At 38.5% G+C, this 21,380-nt stretch overlaps 2 long non-coding RNA genes across 2 annotated transcripts in view; one reads left to right on the forward strand and one right to left on the reverse strand.

The window, feature by feature from the left end:
• LOC134296599 (uncharacterized) overlaps positions 1-21,380 on the forward strand; it is a 443,110-nt gene that overhangs the window by 240,331 nt on the left and 181,399 nt on the right. The gene's annotated exons all lie outside the window — the stretch shown is intronic.
• The window catches only part of LOC134295856 (uncharacterized), a 37,814-nt gene continuing 29,589 nt past the window's right edge, over positions 13,156-21,380 (reverse strand). Inside the window, exon 3 of the long non-coding RNA XR_010002437.1 lies at positions 13,156-13,450. This is a non-coding gene — a long non-coding RNA (uncharacterized LOC134295856). The remainder of the gene's footprint in view (positions 13,451-21,380) is intronic.

A 21,380-nucleotide genomic window follows, 5' to 3' on the forward strand; every position in this document is an offset into this window, starting at 1 on the left:
GTCTCTTCAAAGCTATATTGTTTTGTACACCTCTCTTTAATAGCAGTCTACTTCCAAGGAAACACAAGCCTCAACTGACTTCTAACATTGACTTCTGTCCTTAAACAAGCACAAGACTCAATGTCTTCTAACTCCTAACTCTGGCTTCTGCACTCTAACAGACTCAAGCTTCAACTGTTCTCTAACTGTCATCCTTTTAAAAACTGAACATTCTAAACAGTCACTGAACCAGTCACATGGTCTGCAGTAGCCCCTCCCACTGCTTCAAGTACATAGAGCTAAGAAACGGCAAACCAAAGAAGACATACACTTCAGGAAATAAACCGACACATTATAAAACAGACAAAATATTAAATAAATAAAAGGGCCTTGAGAAGGTTGCTGTCTCCAACATATACCTCTACCACAACAGTTTTAATCTCTTGCAAATTAGTTTGAAGACCCACATATTGACTTTTCTCATGCCAATTCTGGACTCAAATAAGAATGAAAAAACCATGCTGCTTGTGATCTGCTGAAATGAATTCCTGTCACAATTTTTGTGACTTGGATGTTGTATAATAAAATTACTTTTTATTCATCCTTATACATAACAGCAAGACAGCAGATTTTGCCTATGATCACAGAACAGCAAGAGTAACTATAAATCCATCTATTACAGTAAGAGAAATTTGTAATGTTATAAGACTGCTAAAGGAAAGACAACAGGCCCAGGTATTATAAATATTTTGAGGGAGACCTTTTTATTCAACTATAGCAGACAGGAACCCCGGTGGCGAAGTGTATTAAAGCACTGAGCTGCTGAACTTGCAGACCGAAAGATCGCAGGTTCAAATCCCAGGAGCAGAGTGAGCGCCCACTGTTGCTCCAGCTTCTGCCAACCTAGCAGTTCGAAAACATGCCAATGTGAGTAGATCAATAGGTACCGCTCCGGCAGGAAGGTAACAGTGCTCCATGCAGTCATGCTGGCCACATGACCTTGGAGGTGTCTACAGACAACACCGGCTCTTCGGCTTAGAAATGGAGATGAGCACCAACCCCCAGAGTCAGACATGACTGGACTTAACGTCAGGGGAAACCTTTACCTTTACCTATAGGAGACAATGAACACAATTTTACCAACTTGGAAAATAACTCATAGGTAGCAGAAGGGTAATATATCTTTGATTTCTAAAGAAGATCAAGATCTGATATTGACAAAGAATTATAGACTGATATAGCTATTGAATTATGATTATATACTACTTACAATGATTTCGGCAGTTCTTTCACTTTTTTATTTTGCTCAGGATCCAGACTAAATATTTGCAATAGCTACTGGGCAGCAGCAAATGGTGATACTGGTGCAGAACTTTTCTCAGACAATGGTAGTGATACTTCATCTAACTCTTGGTAGTACTACACAGAAGGAAGAACCAGTAGATCAAGAAACCTAGTTCTTCACAATGGAAGAGACCACACCAAGTAGGTGTTCACTTCTGGAAAGCCACAATGTCTAAGCTTGCATGAGTATAGACAAACCAAGCTGCAGTGAATTACGCATGAAATGACTTAATTTTATTTTTGCTAGCTATTTTATTTTTGGAATTTGCCTAGTCTTGACAGCATGATGAATGTTGTAATAGATTTTCTGACATCTGTTAAATTCTTTTCAATATTCCATGCAGAAAAATAAAGCAAGTTAAAATATTTTCTCTAAAGCCTGGTGATCTATAATAAAGCAATTCCATATCACTTGCACTTTAGACCCAACCTATTGTCTTCCCATTCTTCTTTGACAAGAATACCCTACCTATCTTTCCCTCCCTGTAACAGCTATCTTCAAAGCTCCAGAACTTAGCTGGTAAAGAACTGCTTGATTTACCTAATTTGTCCATATGCTTCAGGTGTATGTGGCTGGGAACACTGTAACAACAATAATTCTTTTAAAAATCAATCAATTTAGCACAACAGAAGGAAAATATAACTTTATTAGAGCCTTGACTAATTAAATGAAAATTTGCATGATACCATCCTTCACAAAGCTCTCTGTAGTCTTAGCCCAAGTGTGAGTGCGTAAATGGGGAAAGTAACAAATGTGTTCTGCCTTTATCAATGTGGCAATTCCATGAAAGAAATAGTTCTGGTGGATGTTCATTGTTGGAATATAGGAACATTGGCCAGAATCCTATTGGGAATTTGTGCATTTGCATGAATTACAACTTGGCAGTTTTGTAATGTGTGTATATCCATCATTACACAGGGAAGCCGACAAAGTGACCAATGTACACAGGTGTGTTGCACAACAGGACCAATGAACATCAGTCTAAAGGGACAATGGGTAGGGAGTCTTTTACCAGTGTCCCCATTACTCATATTAGCAATTCTATTACAGTGCCTCCTGGCATCTTACATATGTAGCTAATAGGGCTGTGCGATCAATGAAAAAAATGTTTCAAAACTCATTAAAAAATTAGGCGATGCTGACATTTTATTTCTAAAGTATCATTAGTGAAAATTTCTTTACGTTTTCATTATAGTAATTGCACAAGTAGGGAAACTTCAAGGGCCTCTTTCTCCCTCATTTTTATAGCTACTGGGACAAGGGAATTTTCAAAGATTTTATAAACAATATATTTTTAAAAAACTACAAGAGCTATCTCCTTGAATTTTCTATACAATGATACAAATAACAGGATCATTTCCCCTCAACTTTGAGAAATATTCATACATCTATTGATTTTAGGGAGCCCTTTAAAGTTTTGAAAAAAAAAATTTTTAAAGCCAAAACAGCTATCTCATTGAATGTCTCTCATATTAATCAATAGAACTTCCATTTAGGGATTTTTTTTCCCAGCCCAGCACAGAGATTTACTTACTAGAAGTATCAGTCAGCCCCCCTCCTTGCAGATTCAACAATTTATTGGAACTCTGGCTGGCTGCTGCTATGGAGGGACAAATCTCTCCATATCCTGATTGGGGCTTTCTGATGTTGAGCAGAATTCTAGAAAATGTAGTTTAGGGCAGAGCCTTTTGAATTCTCTGGCATAGGGCTATGTGCCTTCCCAAACTACATTTCCCAGAATTCTCTGTTTATTCACTCTCTTTTACAGTGAACTCTACTTTCTTCCTGCTGCTTCCCTCTCCTGATGGGCAGAGGCCATGAATTTAAAGAGGGAAGGCAGCCTTTTTGGCTTTGCTTTGCTTGCTTGTGCTGAAAATGAAACTGATTTCAGGGGACAAGTTTACAAAATGCAAATGAAAAAAAATATTGGGTAAGTTTTGATTTCCATGCTTTTGGCATGAACTATGTCCACACATTGGATATAGTGTCATAACTTCAAATTTAACGCATTTGATATGACTTATGATGACTAACGAAAAATTGCGCACCCCTAGTAGCTAAGCTTACTGAAAATTACATAATAAATACTGTGATTGAGCTTACATTGGATGCCTAAGACAGATCCAGTCCAGATTTGAATCATTGCAGCAGTGGGTTAGCCTCCAGCTGATTCAGCACAGATAGGACCACATCTGCCTATATGTACCACTTTGTTGTTTGTGTCACCACTGCCACTTCCCACTGGTCATAGAGTTCTGCACAAGCACCTGACCACTGACTATCACATCTGTGATGTCATAACAATGTGCCCCCATGACCAGCAAGAAGGTTTTCCTTTTTGCTGGTCATGCAACATCACAGATGTGACTGCAGTGGCCATGCACTTGCGAGGAGCTATGTGGCTGTTGGGGAGTTGTGGTGAGGGCATAGAAAAAAGGTTATTAGCCTGTGGAAAGGATGATAGAATGGCATTTGGTTGGATTGTGCCAAATGGGAGCCAATGCAGCTTCCCAGACTGTCACAAGGTCCTAGGTTATTCCAGAGTTCCCACTGAACTCCATAGCATCCTCTGAATTTGCCCAAAGCAAGGCAAAGTTGGGTTAAAGCACAAGAAAGTAACATACCTTTTCTGGTGTAGACTCGCCCCACTATAGAAGGTTCCAGCCAATATAATTTGTTATTACCAATTATAACCCAATAGTGTTTCTGAAATGAAAGTGTAGCATAAGAGAGAAACTTTCAAGCTAAAAAGGGTTCTGTAATAGTGGTTTAAGGAAGTAACTTTTCCAAATGCTGAAGATGGCTGCTGGACATTTTTTGTTACAGTTGCAAAATATTCATCTTCATAACTGGATCCACTTAGAATCTTGTGGCTTGGTCATATCTCATTTTATTGCTGCAATGAATGTGGAGCATATGAAAGTTCTTTAATGTATGTTAATATTTTAAATGTTTAATGTTTTAACCTCAAAAAATATTTAATTGTGTTCTAAATTTTATATTAAGACTTTTAATAATTGCTTTTGTATTTTTTTAAAAAATGTACATTGTTTAAAATATGTTGTTAGCCACCTTGAGCCCCATTATCAGAAGAAAGGTGGGCTATAATAATAATAATGAGCAGAAGAAGAAGAAGAAGAAGAAGAAGAAGAAGAAGAAGAAGAAGAAGAAGAAGAAGAAGAAGGAGAAGAAGGAGAAGACAGAAGTATATAAAGGTTTATCTATATTGGCCACTTAATTTGCAGCCCGTCTGAATACTCTAGACAAGCTACAGGGAAGGCCGCATGCTCTGTGCCCAACTTGCAATAGAGTGGAGTCTATATGGGTTGAAACACGTTTGGCCCCATTGGACCATCCTCATCCCCTTCTATTGCCATCAAAATTCCATGAGAGCTCCTGGTTATTGTGAAGTGCCCATGTGAGAAAAAGGGGATAGGCTGCAGAAAGAGCTACATCAGACTTGATAGTGCAGATCACACTGTTCTCAAGGTGCATCAAAGTTTCACCCAAACTCAAGACTATTCCTTGGTTTTCCATCATGTAGAGCTAAACTGGTTTAACCCAGTTTGCCCAGAAATAAGCATCAGAAGTCCCTGGATGTCATGTAAACATCCAGGTATGATCTTTCAATCACTTTGGGTGTTTGGGCTTGTGTAGTTTCAGGATTTTCCCTAAAATACCAATTTTTATAAGTTCTCTAAAGCCAAATACTGAAAGGCTTGTGAAATTGAAGATGAATGACTACTGACCTCATCACCTGGGGTAATTTTCGGTGGCGTATGCTGGTTTATCTATACTTTTGCAATGAAGACCGCCGGCTCCCATCCCACAATGTAGAGCAACTTCTGGCAGGGCTCCATCACAAAGGTATAGATGAACCACAGCATGCTGCCACAGCGGCAACACAAGAGGCTTCCCATGTTGCATTAATAATAATAATAATAAAACTTTATTTATACCCCGCCACCATCTCCCCAATGGGGACTCGGGGCGGCTAACATGGGGCCATGCCCAGAGCAATACAACATAATAAAATATAAGAACAACATATCATAACACCATTTAAAATACAATAAATAATAAGGGTTAGCAGGGGGAAGTTTCCCCCAGTGTGATGGAGCAATGGGTAAGTCAGGTGATGCGGGGTGTGGGGTGATGGGTTTCCCACACCCCCTGACAGGCACTTCCGGAAACACCATGATGTGTGGAGATTCTGGTGGCCCATCTGATGGGATTGTACATCTATACATATTTATTTGAATACAGGAAAGATAACATGGACACCAGAAATAAGACCACTTGTTATTTTCCCTTCTCTTTACTGTTGACCAGATTGCCAGCTATAAAAATAGTGGGTTGCAGATATTTACAAGACATCTTTATACTCTATATTTATTTAAGCTGTTCCTGCAAGCAGTGGAAGTGTATACTCCCTCTCTCACACAAATTACCAATCTCTAATAAAACCTAAATGAGAAGTGGGGAGAGGTTTTATTTTGTCACTACAAATAATGAAAACCAGAAATGTTAGCACATTTCATAAATGTTCTTCCAACAAACATTCCATAGGACTTATTGTAGCAAATTCTATGAGCCTTTAGATGTTCTGAGACAAATGGCAAGGAGCCAAATTTGCTAACAATTCCATAAATATTCATTGTATTCAGTGAGAATGTGACTTTTGAGACTGTGCTTGGCTTCTGTGTGCATTTGTTCTGAGGAGGGATCATTATCTTTCCCGTGTAACATTATTATTTTCCTTGTAATGGGATTAGGAAATAATCACATTGAAGATATTAAGACAGAAAACACACAACAAGACTTTTGAGACAAGATGTCAGACTCTTTTTGATTCCTATTAGTACAATCACTATTACTAGGCAAATACTGTTTTGTTACTCAGAGTTCCATACAGTTTAATGTTAAGTTATAACCATATTCTTAGATTTCTAGTCTTCTGGCAAATCATTACTGAGGCTGAGTCAAACAAATCATCAGATTGTGTAGAATGTATGTGGCAGCTGTTTAGGGGGTTCTTCCATTTTTTTTTGTTTGCTATGCATGCAATGAAGCAAATGGCATATGAAATGCCTGGTAGTATTTCTAGTACAAAATATTTGCAATTACAATATCATGATAGAGCATATGCTGGAATAATTGGAGGTGTGGTATGGAGAGTGAGGTGCTTAGAACCATATGGTCCCTGCCAATGAACAACACAGAGGAAGCAGATGGGGGAAGGCATGCTAAGACTAAAGAACAAGCAGCCTGGAGAACTCCATCCAGATGACAAAGGAGGATTCACTAGCCAAGTTCAACTCCCATTTCTAGATTCCCTTTCTTAGACATACGTTAAGATAGGTGTCATATAACAATATCTCAGGTATACACTAGGTTACAAATCTTAGGGAAAGGTTAAGGTTTTCCCCTAACATTAAGTCTAGTTGTGTCAGACTCGGGGTTGGTGCTCATCTCCATTTCTAAACCGAAGATCATGTGGCCAGCATGACTGCATGGAGTGCCGTTCTCTTCCTACCGAAGCGTAGCCTATTGATCTACTCACATTTGCATGCTTTTGAACTGCTAGGTTGGCAGAAGCTGGGGACAATAGTGGGAGCTCACCCTGCTCCCTGAATTCAAACTGCTGACCTTTCAGTCAGAGAGTTCAGCAGCTCAGTGGTTTAACCTGCTGTGCCACCGGTTTAACATCTTTATGTTAAGGAAAGAGGAAGAGGGTGTTAGCCTAGTAGTGATTCAGCTCTACTTCTCTATTTAATTGTTGATCTCCATGATCACTGGTGGATTATGGAGTCCATTTGTATCAGGATTTATATATCCAAGTCCAAGTAGAGAACTCTTAAATGAAAAAAGGTATTCCGCCCAGCACCACTAAAGCTCTGTGTTAATTCACAATGGCAGATGCAGGTTTTACACTCCCTGGCTGCAGCCATGTTGGCCGGCCAACACTCTGGCATCAGCTCTTTCTCCGTCTATTGTTTGCAGCAGAGAGAGCTTTCATGGGTCATGATCGTTGGAGGTCTAAGGGCAATTCTACACAGATACTGTAATCTCGTTTGGTAGTGGATTAAAGCAAACCAGTTTGGCTGTACAGTGCTGCCTACACAAATATGTCAGGACCAGTTTGAGGCTGGCAGGGTGGTCACAATATCTGCTGATTGTGAATCTGAACTGAACCCAGGAACTACAGCATCTGTGGATAGACAACTGCTGGAAAATTCTTTTTTTTCTTTAACTGATGTGCATACCCATGCCTGTTTGGAATCATCCCAGTTTCGAGTCCTGCATAGGATATACTTTGTTCAGCTGCAGCGCATTATCTGGCTTATTTTGGACTTTCTGATGAGGTTTTTGTATGCACTATTTATGGCTTAATCCACACTGAAGCAAGCAATCGAGGTGCACGTTTTGTGGACTCTGTACTTTTGAGCTTCTTCAAACTGCATTATAGTGTCTGTATAGAAACATGCTAAGACAACCAGTGGTTCCTGCTCTCAAGCAATGGAGAACTAGTATATGACAATCCTCTGTTTCACTGAGATTTTAGTAGTAACCTGGTGTTATAAATTCACACAGATTTAAGACTATTCTATAGGGCTGTACCATTTTGGTTTGAGCTTTTCAATCAGGAAAGAATTAAATATTTTTTTGTGCGTGGATGACAATTTGAACATCTTACCTAAAATTATAATTTAAGATGAAATTTATAACTGAGATTACATCATTATAACATAAGTTCTCCAACAGAAATGATTTTACTTAACCTTTAAATAGCCACCCATGCTACTATTAGCTGTTAAAAGGGTGTATACCATTTTGGGAACACATTGTATCTTTAAAAGGTGAAGTGTCCAAATATATGCAAATATACACACACACATGCTTTGTTACTGCTGATTTATATTGAGTCCATGACAGAGAAACACCCCTACTATTGGAGTCTTTAATTCTGTTAAGGATGCATATATTTTTATTGCATTGTCCCAATAATTATAAGCTGTTATGGGTGTCAACTTTTATGGGAGATGCTCTGTAGATGTACAAAATATGTGTACATAAATAGATGGGATAAACAGAGAACGATCGAGATCGAGATAGGTAGGTAGGTAGGCAGGCAGGTAGATGATAGAAGTGAGACTGTGGTTGCTACTTTGGTTGCTAGTGCCACAGCATGGTAAGTGGCTGGTTGTTTAGTTGGCTGGTATAGTTGAAGGTTTCTGCAATGTAACATATGCCTTCAAGTATGACTTACTTTGATGACATGACAAACCTAATTTTAAATTAAAACTTCCTCCTTTTGGTTTGATGTTTCTGAATTATTTGCTATCACCTATGCTCTTCTGAATTCTGTGGGAATTATTAGTTTGGCATGAGGGTCTGATCCTCTAAGAAGGACTATCATAGCATCAGTGCTTTAAAAGCTACTTATCTGACATATGCCAAGGCAAAAGGATAAAAAATAGTTTAAAACCAGAGTTAATCAATGGAACTCCATCTTGAAATGTCAAAAAGATGGCAAGCACACAAATGCAAAAGATTAGGATTTTTTTGCATATAAAATAGAAACTCTTGACTGAAGGATTCACATTTCTCTTCTTGTTCTGCACTATGTATCTTCTTTGAATTTACATTTAGGATGCTTCAGACCTCTAACAGATTTATACCTTACTCATTTAATTTTGTGAGTACAGCTAAGGATTCAGCTTCCAACTCCTCCATGATTGAAATTCATTATGTATTTCCATGTACATTTTTCAAAATATACACATTTTTTCTGTGCAAATTGCATATGAAGACATTTTTGTATAGATTTTACAGTTGAATAAAGTGGTTTTGTATGAATTATCTACAATATTTCACATATTGAATGAATGCACATTTTTCACATGTGTGTACATCATGGCTTGGTTCATAAATCACATTTCTGCAAACTTGGAAATAAATGGATTTCTAAAAGAAAATCAAGTTAAGTTAGTGGTTAGGAAAATACATCAAATTGGGTAATCCCGCTTCAAAATGAGAAGTAAGCATTTTTCTAATCCATACCTACAAGAAAAACAAATAATGTACCCAAACTACAGATATATAGCAGTTTGATACCACTTTTAGCTATCATTTACCCAATCCAATGCAGTCATGGGGTTTGTAGTTTGATGAAGTACTTAGAATTTTCATCTAGAGAGCTTTAGTCCATCTCACTGAACCACAGCATAATTCCAGAAGCATAATTCCAAGAACCTAATATAACCAGGAAGAAAAAAGATGATTTCTATATTTTTAAACCAAGAAATCTGACAATAAAATATAGTAAATTGATATTTCTCACATTGCTATATAAATCATTCTCTCATTAATAATATTCATCTGAATCTAGTCTTTGGTACATATCAGCAAATCTCACCATTTTAATATTCAGATAAAAAGAAGATAGGAGCTAAGAATGGAGTTAATTAATTGTAGAATATTTTACAATGTTCAATATCTGTACTGTGGTTAAGGCCAATTACCAATATTATGGAGCATTTAAGGTAGCAATGCAGTAGGGGGCAGCATGATACATTCTTATCTATTCTAAACTGTAATTGCATTACTGTCGTGATCCGATTAATTAATAAATGACTTTGGTGGTAATATTTTTTTAATAGGCACGATAAGATTTTTTAAAAAAGAAATAGGCATGCCTACTGCAGCTGATCTCTAGCACTTGGCATCATTGGGGGCACTTAGGAAGTATCAAGAGCAAGACATTGTCACTCATAATGGTGAAAGGCAGTCAAAATAAAATGAGACCTCATTTTCACATGAATTCCCAGTGTAGTCCATATATGTATAATGCAGTTAGCAACTGGATTAATCAGCAGTTTGCAACTAATAAGCAGAAATGCTGGTGGCAGTGATAGGGTGCTGTAGACAAAATTAATTCAAATATTCATTTAGTTCAGTTTGTGCCAAAGACAAATGTGTGCAAGTCAGTTTAAAAATAATGTTTTAAAGACATCATTGTTGTTTTTGCTGTTGGTAGCAGCAATTGCAGCAGTGGCATGGAAGGCCTGATTTTCAATGTTGATCAGAAAGTGTCAAATTTGTCTTGGTTCTTCAGGCCTGGTCACAGTACTGAGACAGCTTTGGTCGCCTTGGTGGATAACCTCCACAGAGAGCTAGACAGGGGGAGTGTGTCCCTTCTGGTTCTCCTGGACATCTCAGCGACTTTTGATACCATCGACCATGGTATCCTTCTGGGACGGCTCTCTGGGATGGGCTTTGGAGGCACTGCGCTCCAGTGGGTCCAGTCCTTCTTGGAGGGCCGTTCCCAGTTGGTGAAGCTGAGTGATACCTGCTCGGACCCTGGCCTTTGACCTGTGGGGTCCCGCAAGGTTCTATTTTATCCCCCATGCTATTTAACATCTACATGAAGCCACTGGGTGAGGTCATCCGGAGTTTTGGAGTTGGGTGCCATCTCTATGCAGATGACACTCAACTCTACTACTCATTTCCACCTAATTCCAAGGAAGCTCCTCAGATACTGAACCAGTGCCTGGTCGCTGTAGTGGCCTGGATGAGGGCGAACAAGCTGAAGCTCAATCCTGACAAGACAGAGGTCCTCGAGGTCAGTCGCATATCTGATCGGGGTATTGGGTGGCAACCTCTGCTCGACGGGGTCACACTCCCCCTGAAGGCACAGGTCCGCAGCTTGGGGGTCCTCCTGGATTCGGCGCTGACACTTGATGCACAGGTGTCAGCAGTGGCCAGAAGGACCTTTGCACAATTAAAACGTATGCGCTAACTGCGACCATACCTCGTGAAGTCTGACTTGGCCACGGTGGTCCACGCCTTAGTCTCCTCTAGACTGGATTATTGCAATGCACTCTACGTGGGGTTGCCCCTGAAGACGGCCTGGAAACTTCAGTTAGTCCAACGTGCGGCTGCCAGGTTGTTAACTGGAGCAAACTACAGGGAGAGATCTACTCCCTTGTTTAAGGAGCTCGACTGGCTGCCGACCATTTTCGGATCCCAATTCAAGGTGCAGGTTCTTACCTATAAAACAGTTTGAGACCCGCCTACCTTTGTGATCGCATCTCTCCCTATAAACCCACTCGACCTCTTCGTTCATCCAGTAGGGCCCTTCTATCGCTCCCGCCACCATCCCAGGCTCGGTTGGCGGGAACAAGGGAGCGGACGTTTTCTATTGTTGCTCCCCGGATCTGGAATTCCCTTCCGGAGGAGATCCGGCAAGCACCCACCCTGGCTTCCTTCAAAAAGCTGCTTAAAACCTGGCTCTACCGCTGCGCCTTTGGATAACCGAGCCCATAGCTATAGTAGTTGCACAGGCCATCTCTTTGACTTGAAACACTGCACTTTATTCCTCTGCCCAAAGCATCTTAGAATATAACATTGCATTTTAGTTCTAGTGGCCCCTCCAGGCCATCCTCTCCTCCATCCCAGTGGTCTTACTTTTTCTTTTTCTGTGATTCATATGTTATTTGAGTGATTATATTGTTCTGTTTATGTGATTGTTTCAGTCAATTGTTATTTTTTTCCTTTTTTTGTAATCTTATAGCGTTTTATAGTGTTTCAGTGTTTTATTGTGCAATGTTTTATGCTGATTTTATATTGGAAACCACCCTGAGTCCCTTTTGCGAGTGAGGGTGGTATACAAATAAACTTTTACTTACTTACTTACTTGGTTTACCCTGAAAGCATCTTGTTTATGGATGTGTCCACCAGATGCAGATCAATACAGCTGTTATGAAAGTGCATTCTGAATTAAGAAAACACTTCAGCATTCTGCATAATTGATTCTCAAGTTGATTTTAAAGTGCACCAATCCTTACTCTGTTTAGAAAAGAAAAGCAACAGCTGCGGCAGCAAAGGAAGCCATATAAAAGGGAGGTTTTTTTAAAAAAAGAAATGGTGAAAATCTAATCTAATTTCTTAGGTTAGTGTCCACTTTGATCTTGTGAGATCCCTAAGATAAAGGGCACTACAAATAGATTAGGGACCTAGTGTGGGGTAGTTTTGGTCTAGAACTCCAGGAGATCAGGGTTCAAATACTGCTCTATCATGAAAACCCACATTGGGCAACACATAGTCTCTCAGTTACAGAGAAAAGCAATAGCAACTTTCTTCTGAAAATATCTTGCCAAGAAAACCTAGTTATAGGATTGTGACAAGTCAAAGTTAGCATGAAACCATGTAATAAGAAGAAATTAATTACGAATTTCCCTTTAGAAATGCAAATAAATTGATGATTTCTGGAGCATGCAGAAAAAAGGGATGAGAAACAGTTGTGGGAGTCCCTCATGTTCCCCACAATGACTTCTGCTTCCTAAGCATCCCTGATGGGTTGACAAATAATACTACTCCTGATCATGTAGCATTGAAATCAATGAAGCTTGCCAAAACACTGTACAAAGCCTACTACTATAATTTAACCACTTTGGTCTAACAAACTGGATAGAATTAAAAACCTGGCAGCTATTGGCACACTTTGGGAAGCATTTTGAAGGTCGAGAATATTATGAATGCAATTTTAGATGTCATTTCTAAAGAAATAAATTAATTAACTATGACACCCAAGAAATGTTTCAGTCTTTGTGTACTTCTAGGCAAAAATTGTCATGCATTTCTTTTTACCTCATGTGATGATTAGAACTATGCTATATTTTTAGTTGTATCCCTGGTCCATAATGGTCTCATTATTCAGTAATGTGATTTCAGCTAGGCCAAGACTGCAGGTTCAGGGCCTAGTGTGTCAAGCTCTTCAGAAGGCCAAATGAGACACAAACAGATTGAAAGCAAACCAGAGGCTTTATTCTCAATGATCAGAGAGGCTGTCAGTGGAGAGAGTTGACATATTGTAATTGAGAACACATAGCATATTTACTACATTTTGACAGCTTCAAGACTCCCGCACCAGCTCCTGATTGGTTCAGAAAGTGTCCATCTAGGATCTGTTCCCTGGTTGGTCCAGGGCTTTGTCTGATGTCATCACTGGCTGGTCGCTGCTTTGGTGGGAAACTTTAATAAGCTGTGATATGAAGCTTGCATCCATTTATTGATCCACCCCTCAGAGAATTTCAGTATGGTGAAAAGAACAAAGAAGGGTTCCTAGGAATAAATCAGGTTATAGCTAATAGAAGCAGGAAAAGACCCTTAGGCTCTTAAGCTCTGGCGCAAGCCTACTGTGTGACCCATGAGTCCTCCTGGGACATTAACAGAGGATTATGATAATTATGCCTGAAGCCCTAGTTGCAGTGGGGAAACATTCCAAGGGAAATTCATGGAGGTTAATACAGGACAAAAGGAAAAGGTGATGAAGCTCACTATGTATCCCAATGGAGCCATTGCTCATAATTCAAAATTTTTGAAACGAAGGATGTATAGCTTTCAGTAACAGTTACATGCAATACCTGATATTTCAACATACCAAAACATTTCAACTTATCAAAATACAAAAACCAAAATAATGTTAGTATCTCAAGATTCTTTAATAGTATATATTTCATCCCTGTGCAGACTTTTGTTAAATCAAGTGCACCTTGTCTCAAAAACCCACACATAGTGTAGTCCATATGGTAAGTATACAATCACACTTCATCACAAGCTATCATTAATAAATAGGATTTTAGGCAGAGAAATGCTTCCTGCTGTAGTCTGAGCAACAAGAGGCAAATGGAGGGGGCTCTGGATCTCTGGCCATTTTGGAATAAGACAAGCCTCATTTTAAAAGTACACGCCTACAAAATGCTTTCGCTCCTGCTGACAAGGAAATGATTTCATTGTTACATTAAAGAGAGAAGTCAGTTCTTAACTTCTAATAAATGGGAGATCTTGCCAAATTGGCTTGAAATGGTATACCTATACTTCTCTAAACATGATTAGTTTTGACCCACATGGCAACTCCGTTGTATGCTCAAAGGATCAGTTAAGTCATTAAAGGTATTGACAAAAGGCAACAAGCAAAGGTCACATTCACATCTGCCCTTTGAACACAGACTCTTTTAAGGCTCTGCACTTGTCATTTGAAACACATGGTGCCTTTTCTTTGAATTTTCCATAGGATAACATTAGGGTCATGCTTTGCCCCACTCAGAGATTTCTTTCACTTTAGGTGACAGCTCCCATGTTGGAGACAGGATAAGTATAGGGGCAAAACAGAGAAAGATTCCAGAGACTCCATAGAGATTTTCCACCAGGCTCTAGAGAGAGATCCCATAGATCCCATCAGACTCTCCTGCACATAACCAAATTGTAGAAGTTTCCCCAAACAAGAGCAGCAGAAATTTTGAGTTGTCTTAATCTAGAATGTGCTTTTCTGCTTTATTTGGACTTTTCTCCACATCAGAGGGTGAGAATCCATCTGGGTGTTACTCTGAAGCTAGTTTAAGCTTAGCTGCACCACACATGGTTAAGCATAGGGGTTTTAGCATCTTTTTTCTCTTGAGAAATGGCTGGTATTGAATACATTCCATTCTATTAGATTTCTACAGCTATTTTTTTCTGTCTTCCTAATACAGAAATAATTGTTTTTGCTTCATCAACTTTTTTGGAGTAACTTTCAGTTAATTGTCCATTTGAAAAAAAATAGCCTGGAAATCTTTAGCCAGAGAATTAGTTCCTAGGAGAGCTTTTCCCCAAAACTAGTAAACTCAGGCATTGCTCTTATTAACATATTGAAGTACATATCCTAAGAACAAAACATGCATATATTTTTCAAATGTCAACAGCCAAAATTGCTGAAAGGTTGGCAGAAACATACTGTAGCTGATGACAGGAAAATATGTACTTTTTTTTTACATCAGAAGATGACTTGAGTAAATGTGTACCTAATAAGAAAGCATAAAGATAATTTACACAAAGTTCCAAGAGGGGAATAAAAATCAGTTTTTCAGAAACAGATGCAAGCAGAACAAATGGAACAGGAGGTATATGCAGAAATGCACTGAAACTGAAAAATCACACATTCATTTAAACATATATTTTGAAATACAAGTACGCAATGAAGCATGCATGTTGAGAAAAAAACTTCAAATTTTTCAATATTTGGTGGATTTTATTTGCAAAAAAGTAGATTAATACATAAACAGGATTGAATTATAGATAAAATAGGCAAAGGTAACCTAAACCAAAAATGGAGGGCATGTTGTACAACCTAAAAATGAAAAATTACAAGATATGAATCATATTCTCTAAGTCGATCCAGTCTTTAGCTATGGGCAGACTTTATAAAAGCACTCTTTGTATGCACATCTTGTTTATTAGTACCTCATGTGCAAATATACCTGAAAATTAGGTTCCAGAGCTAAGTGCTGAATTAAGTAGCTATAGCACCAACATTATATTGAAAAATGTCTCATTTTATAATTATCTCTTGCTAGCAGGAATTTATGGGTGGGGATAAAAATGTTTTGCTACAATTAATTAATGGTTTTGAAACAAGATTACTTCATGATTTTCCATGAAGTTGAATATGATTTTTTCAAGGTGTTCACAAAAATCAAAACTAGAAACTCAGCAGTTTTGCTTCAAGAATGCATTTGTTTGAACCTAAACCTCAAAGCAAAAGGTGAGGGAGAATTACAAAGCCACCATGAATAAAACTGAATAAAATATTTATGCAAACCCTGTGAAGCAGTCACAGAGCGGGGGCTTTTATTAGCCACTTAAATATCTGCTTGGGCTTTTAAATAAATGCAACAACTTCAATGGTCTTTTCAAGCAGAAGGAGGAGGAATCTGCTGCTCAAAGTTGGAAATTGTAACCATGCATTTGGTGGAAGGTTTCACACTCTGAATTTTAAAATGCTTGACTTTTTGCTCAGGATGTTACTTGAAAATGTAATTTGTTATAGTTTTTGTTCTAAGGGCGGATGGTTCCTAATTATCTACCATTATGGTTACAATTTTAAAAGTCAGTTTCAAGAGTTAAGATTCCTTATGCCACTTTCCCTGAATGAATTCTTCTTCTACTTTACAGTTTATCTTACATCCCCAGGGACAAAGTCTATTTTCACTTTCCTGTTGAACCACATTTACAAAGAGGTATCATCACTTGTCTTCTTCAGGAAAGAAAACTTTCCTGGTAAAGTGTTCTGTTGAACCTAAAGCAGAGGTTCTCAAACTTTTCCAGCCGCAGAGTCCTTTTTAAAGCAAAAGTTTCTCTTGGAGTCACAAGATATGTTTATATAGTATACTAAATATTATATTATATATAATGTGTATATATCAGGCATGGGCAAACTTTTTGATGCATTATGTTTGACAGACAGGCCAGGCCAGTAGCAGATGGATGGAGAGTGTTTGTGTGAACTAATTGAAAAAAATGAATAAATTCTTATGCACACTGCACATATTTAATTTGTAGTGCAAAAAGAGGAATGAAAGAAAGAACAATACAATATTTAAAATGCAGAACAATTTTAGCCAACATAAATTTAACAGTATTTCAGTGGAAGACCCCAGGGCCCATCCAGTCCAGCCCTCTTCTTCCATGCAGGAAAAGCACAATCAAATCACCCCTAACAATTGGCCATCCAGCCTTTGTAATAATAATAATAATAGTAATAGGTGTAATCCTAGGGGCCACCCAGTTCGACTTCCTTCTGCCATGCAGGAAAAGCACAATCAAAACATCCAGGTGGGAGGGAAATAGGAGAAATGATTTGGGTGCCAAGGAAAAAACTTTAGGTGGCATGGAAGGTGGGGAAAAGGCTTCTGGCAGCAAGGGGAGTGAGGAAAAAGGCTTTTGGTGGTGAGGGAGGCGGGATGAAGGGGAGGAGCAGGAAAGAGGAGTGAAAGCTTGGAGGGGGGTGGCAGAAACTGCAGAACTCCCAAGGGCTCCACGGAGCACACTTGAAGAACTGCTGATCTACAATGTCTATGTGTAATGCAATACAACCTGCTAGCTCTATCCAATCATTTAAACAGCTGAAGCTGAACATGCAAGGTAAGGATTCACTCTTCTACAGTGGTCCAGTCCTCCCAGAAGGTGATGCTGAGGGAGTCCTGTTTGATGCACTGACCATCAGCTTGTGAGATCTTCAGGGTTCAGGTATGCCCCCATGATATTTAACATCAAGCTCTGGAGGAGATTATCTAGAGTTTTGGGGTTCAATGTCACCAATATGCTTACCACGCCCAACACTATCTCTCCTTTCCATCAGATTCCAAGGAAGCAGTCTCATTACTGAACCAATGTGTGTTGTTAGTAATGGACAGGATGAAGGCAAACAAATTTAGTCCAGATACAAAAAAGTTGTTCCTGGTGAACTGAAAGACAGATCATGGAATAGAGATTCTGCCTTTGCTAGCTGTAGTTAAACCATATATAGCTAAAATGAAATAGGGTGTTGACTTCTAATCCTAAGTATAATGAGGCAGGAGGGGGGAAGTATATCATATTACCATTACAGATCCAACTATATAAAATCCTAATAATTACTAATAACTCTTATTACACATTATTGCATTATTAGAATGTTTATTGCACAAAAAGTCCATCCATGGTGTAATTATTGTTCCAGTAAAGAAGTGGAAGTAAGATATTAATGAAATAGGATACTTTTTAGTAAAATACACAAGCTGCTTTACATCATAATGAAGCATATTGATTAGGATAAAGTGACATATATTATGGAAGTGAAAGTCATTTTGTGGTTTGTATCCACATTGGTCAGGCTCTGGGCTCTACTCAAGGAATGCAGCAAATGTTTAAATGGTATCACAAGTCTGAAAAAGTATTCAATACTTATTTTGTGTTTCTTCTTTTTCCTTCATATTTTGTCCTTCTAACCCTGCCATTTCTCCATTAGCTCTAGAACATTACTGATTATCAGTTGCCAATAGGGGCAGAGCCCTGGAGATCAGAAAGTAAGGCTTGGCAAGACCTGGTTGGACCTGAATGTTCCTGGCAGCTGGTAAATCAAGGAGAAAAGTCAATGAGTCAATTGGGCAAAAGGTGGGCTGTTTTTCTCATGGAGAGAAGTTATCTCTCATATTTGAATTTCAAAATATATTTTCTTTTTTTAAAGCTAAGAAACATTTGTGAAATGTGCAAGCAGCTAAATATCTAGAGTCCAAGCCATGTATTAGTCTCAGAGGTTTGGATTACTGAAATTCTCAAAATCAGAGATCAAGAATCCAGATGTATGCTAGGTGGAAAATAAAATAAAACCTGATGAAAGTTCAGTTCCACAAGAGCAAAATTTGTCAAATTGTGTGGAATTTGAAAAAAAAAGAATTTGAAAAAAAAGTGCTGTTATTCACTGGTCATGTCTGGGCAATTCTGGATATGATAGCCCAAACATTTTCTATGTTTTGGCCCTATGGAACTTACTTCTGATGCCTCATTTTGATATTTGGCCTTGAAACTCTGATTAGGGAATACACAGAGACCAACTAATCTTGTGGAAATTTTTAGGAAGTTAATATGAGAGCACATTCTTCCATAACCAGTAGCTTATGCTGAGCACATAAGGAGTTTATGTTAGCTTTTTAAAATGCTAACTAATATATGAAAAACTAATGACATCAGTAAGAGGGAAATCTGGATGCGTGCAGAATATGAATAGTGGCACACAGGCCAGTGGTCATGGATTATTTCTGAAATTCCTAAATTAGTTCCAATAGCATGGCGAGAAGGACAATCCTATATACCAAAATAAATTCATTGAGACTTACAGCCAATTTGTTTGTTTGTTTATATTATATCTTTCTCCCAGAGTAGGACCCAAGGTGGCTCAGTTAAGTATGTACAGGTTTGCTGCTTAGAATTCCATGACTATGATACATACTTTTAACAAATTCAGTAAAGAAAGTGATAGAAAGGGGATTATTTTTCATTACCTCAATTGGGTCAGTAATGTTAAAATTTTGTGCCAAGGAAACTAGAAAATCGATAGCTTTAAGAGAACTTGGCACTGAAAAGTGATAGAGTTGTTCTTGGTTTTTTTTCCTTTTTTGATTAAAAAATGGGTTTACTTCTTCCTGTCTCTTGGCCACATACTTTCTTTATCGACATATATCCCCTAAGTTACCCTCATCCTCTAATTTCCCGTTGCCATGGGGTAATCAGTAATGGTTTCGAATTTCTTTCCTTTACATCATTTGTATTTCTCTTTTGGGTCTGTATTTATTACCCAGTTGACCTGGAGATTTTTATGCTGATTAGTGGATTTCTCCTGCACTGATAGATTTCTCTCCTCTCCAGATCAATAGTTGGCAATGGTGTAACTCATATCCATTGAACTAGATAGATGGGCACTGTTCTCCATTGCTCTCTAATTGCTTTGCATGGCTCCGATGGTGCAAAACGATCAAGCCTGTACAAAACAACATTCTTATCTGAGAGGGATGTGCCATTTTAATGACAAATAGGTCAACAACACATTTATGGTATATGCTGTTTGCATGATAGAATTCTGTGAAAGACCTCTGCTCAAAATATTTATTGGATGAGAATAATAGAAGATGCTATATTGTCTTATTGTTTAAATCAAGCCAAAATAAGAGAAATCAAGAGGAGGAATGCATAACATTTTAATAGAACTAGAAGAATATCTGTATTGTTATGTCCTACCCCACACACTATGACAACATTAGTTAAAGTGGAGCTACTTCCAATTTGAGTATGGACAACATTTGTGCACAAATGTTCCAAGAGCAGAAGGAGTTTCAGGATGGTGGTGGACCGTGTTCTTCAAACCTTGGCTTTACTTTACATGGGATCCTTACCTCTGTTTTGCATTACATACTATTTATTTTTGCATGATATTAACATCCACATGAAAATGATATAGGTGTGATGTATGCCCGCTGCAATTTTGGGTGACTTGGTCAAGATATTAAGAGGCGTTTTAATTTTAAGCATGACTAAGCTTTGTGGGTTGAAATTGGATAGAACTGATTTATTGTATGGGTCAACATGGCCTCGTCTTTTTGGCTCCTCTTTGGCTGCTTAATTATGGGAGCGACTATGGACAGTGTTTGAATTTCAAATTTTAGTATTATAACACTGTTTAGCTATTTGAGCAAACTGAATCAGGAATTGTCCAGATCTTACCTAACGTTTCAAAACCTGACTCAACGCAAATTCATCAGTTCAGTCCAGACTTTAGGTCCCATCTACACAGGCCTGAAAATTTGGAAGGAAGTGGGATAAAAGGGGTGTCCAGAGAATGACATCCCTAATGTACACTAGAATGTGTATTTAGCCTGATACATCACATTAAAAAACTCACACAAAAGTCCAACATCTGCAATAGAATGTGCTGCAGCTGACCAGTATATAATCACTGAAGAGCAGGAATTTGGGAGCAAGATCTGTAAACAGTGCCCCCACTGGAATATATCCAGATGCAAGAATCAGATATGGATGTTTTCAGGAAGGTAAATATGAGCCCCCTCCCCTGCAAATGGAAATGACTTTAACTTTTTCATTTTCTCCCTGCTAGGATTACCCTCACTGATTTTCATCCATCTGTCCAGTCAAGATCAAAGCCAACATTTCACCACTCAAATCAGTCCAGTTCCATCTGTCCTTATATTGTAGAAACTGTTGTCATTTGTCAAGAAAATATCAACTAGCGGCATATTATTAGGAATATCTTACAACAAATTGCAGTATTTTGTTTAGTTATAGATTTCCTTATCAAGACGTATTTAAGATTATTTTTTTCCAGAGTTCCTCATGCTTAATCCCCAGTATTTACATCTGAGACATAGTGGGATATTTAAACTTAATTTCCATCCCTTTATTTGTCTAGGTAGATATAAAGGTAAAGATTTTCCCCTGAGATTAAGTCCAGTCGTTTCTGACTCTGGGGGTTGGTGCTCATCTTCATTTCTAAGCCAAAGAGCTGGCATTGTCCGTAGACACCTCCAAGGTCATGTGGCCGGCATGACTGCATGAAACGCCATTACCTTCCCGTCAGAAGGTATGATCTACTCACATTTGCATGTTTTTGAACTGCTAGGTTGGCAGAAGCTGGAGCTAACAGCAGGTGCTCACTCCTCTCCCCGGATTCAGACCTGCGACCTTT

This window comes from Anolis carolinensis, chromosome 2 (genome assembly GCF_035594765.1).
Source record: "Anolis carolinensis isolate JA03-04 chromosome 2, rAnoCar3.1.pri, whole genome shotgun sequence".
Lineage (NCBI taxonomy): Eukaryota > Metazoa > Chordata > Lepidosauria > Squamata > Dactyloidae > Anolis > Anolis carolinensis.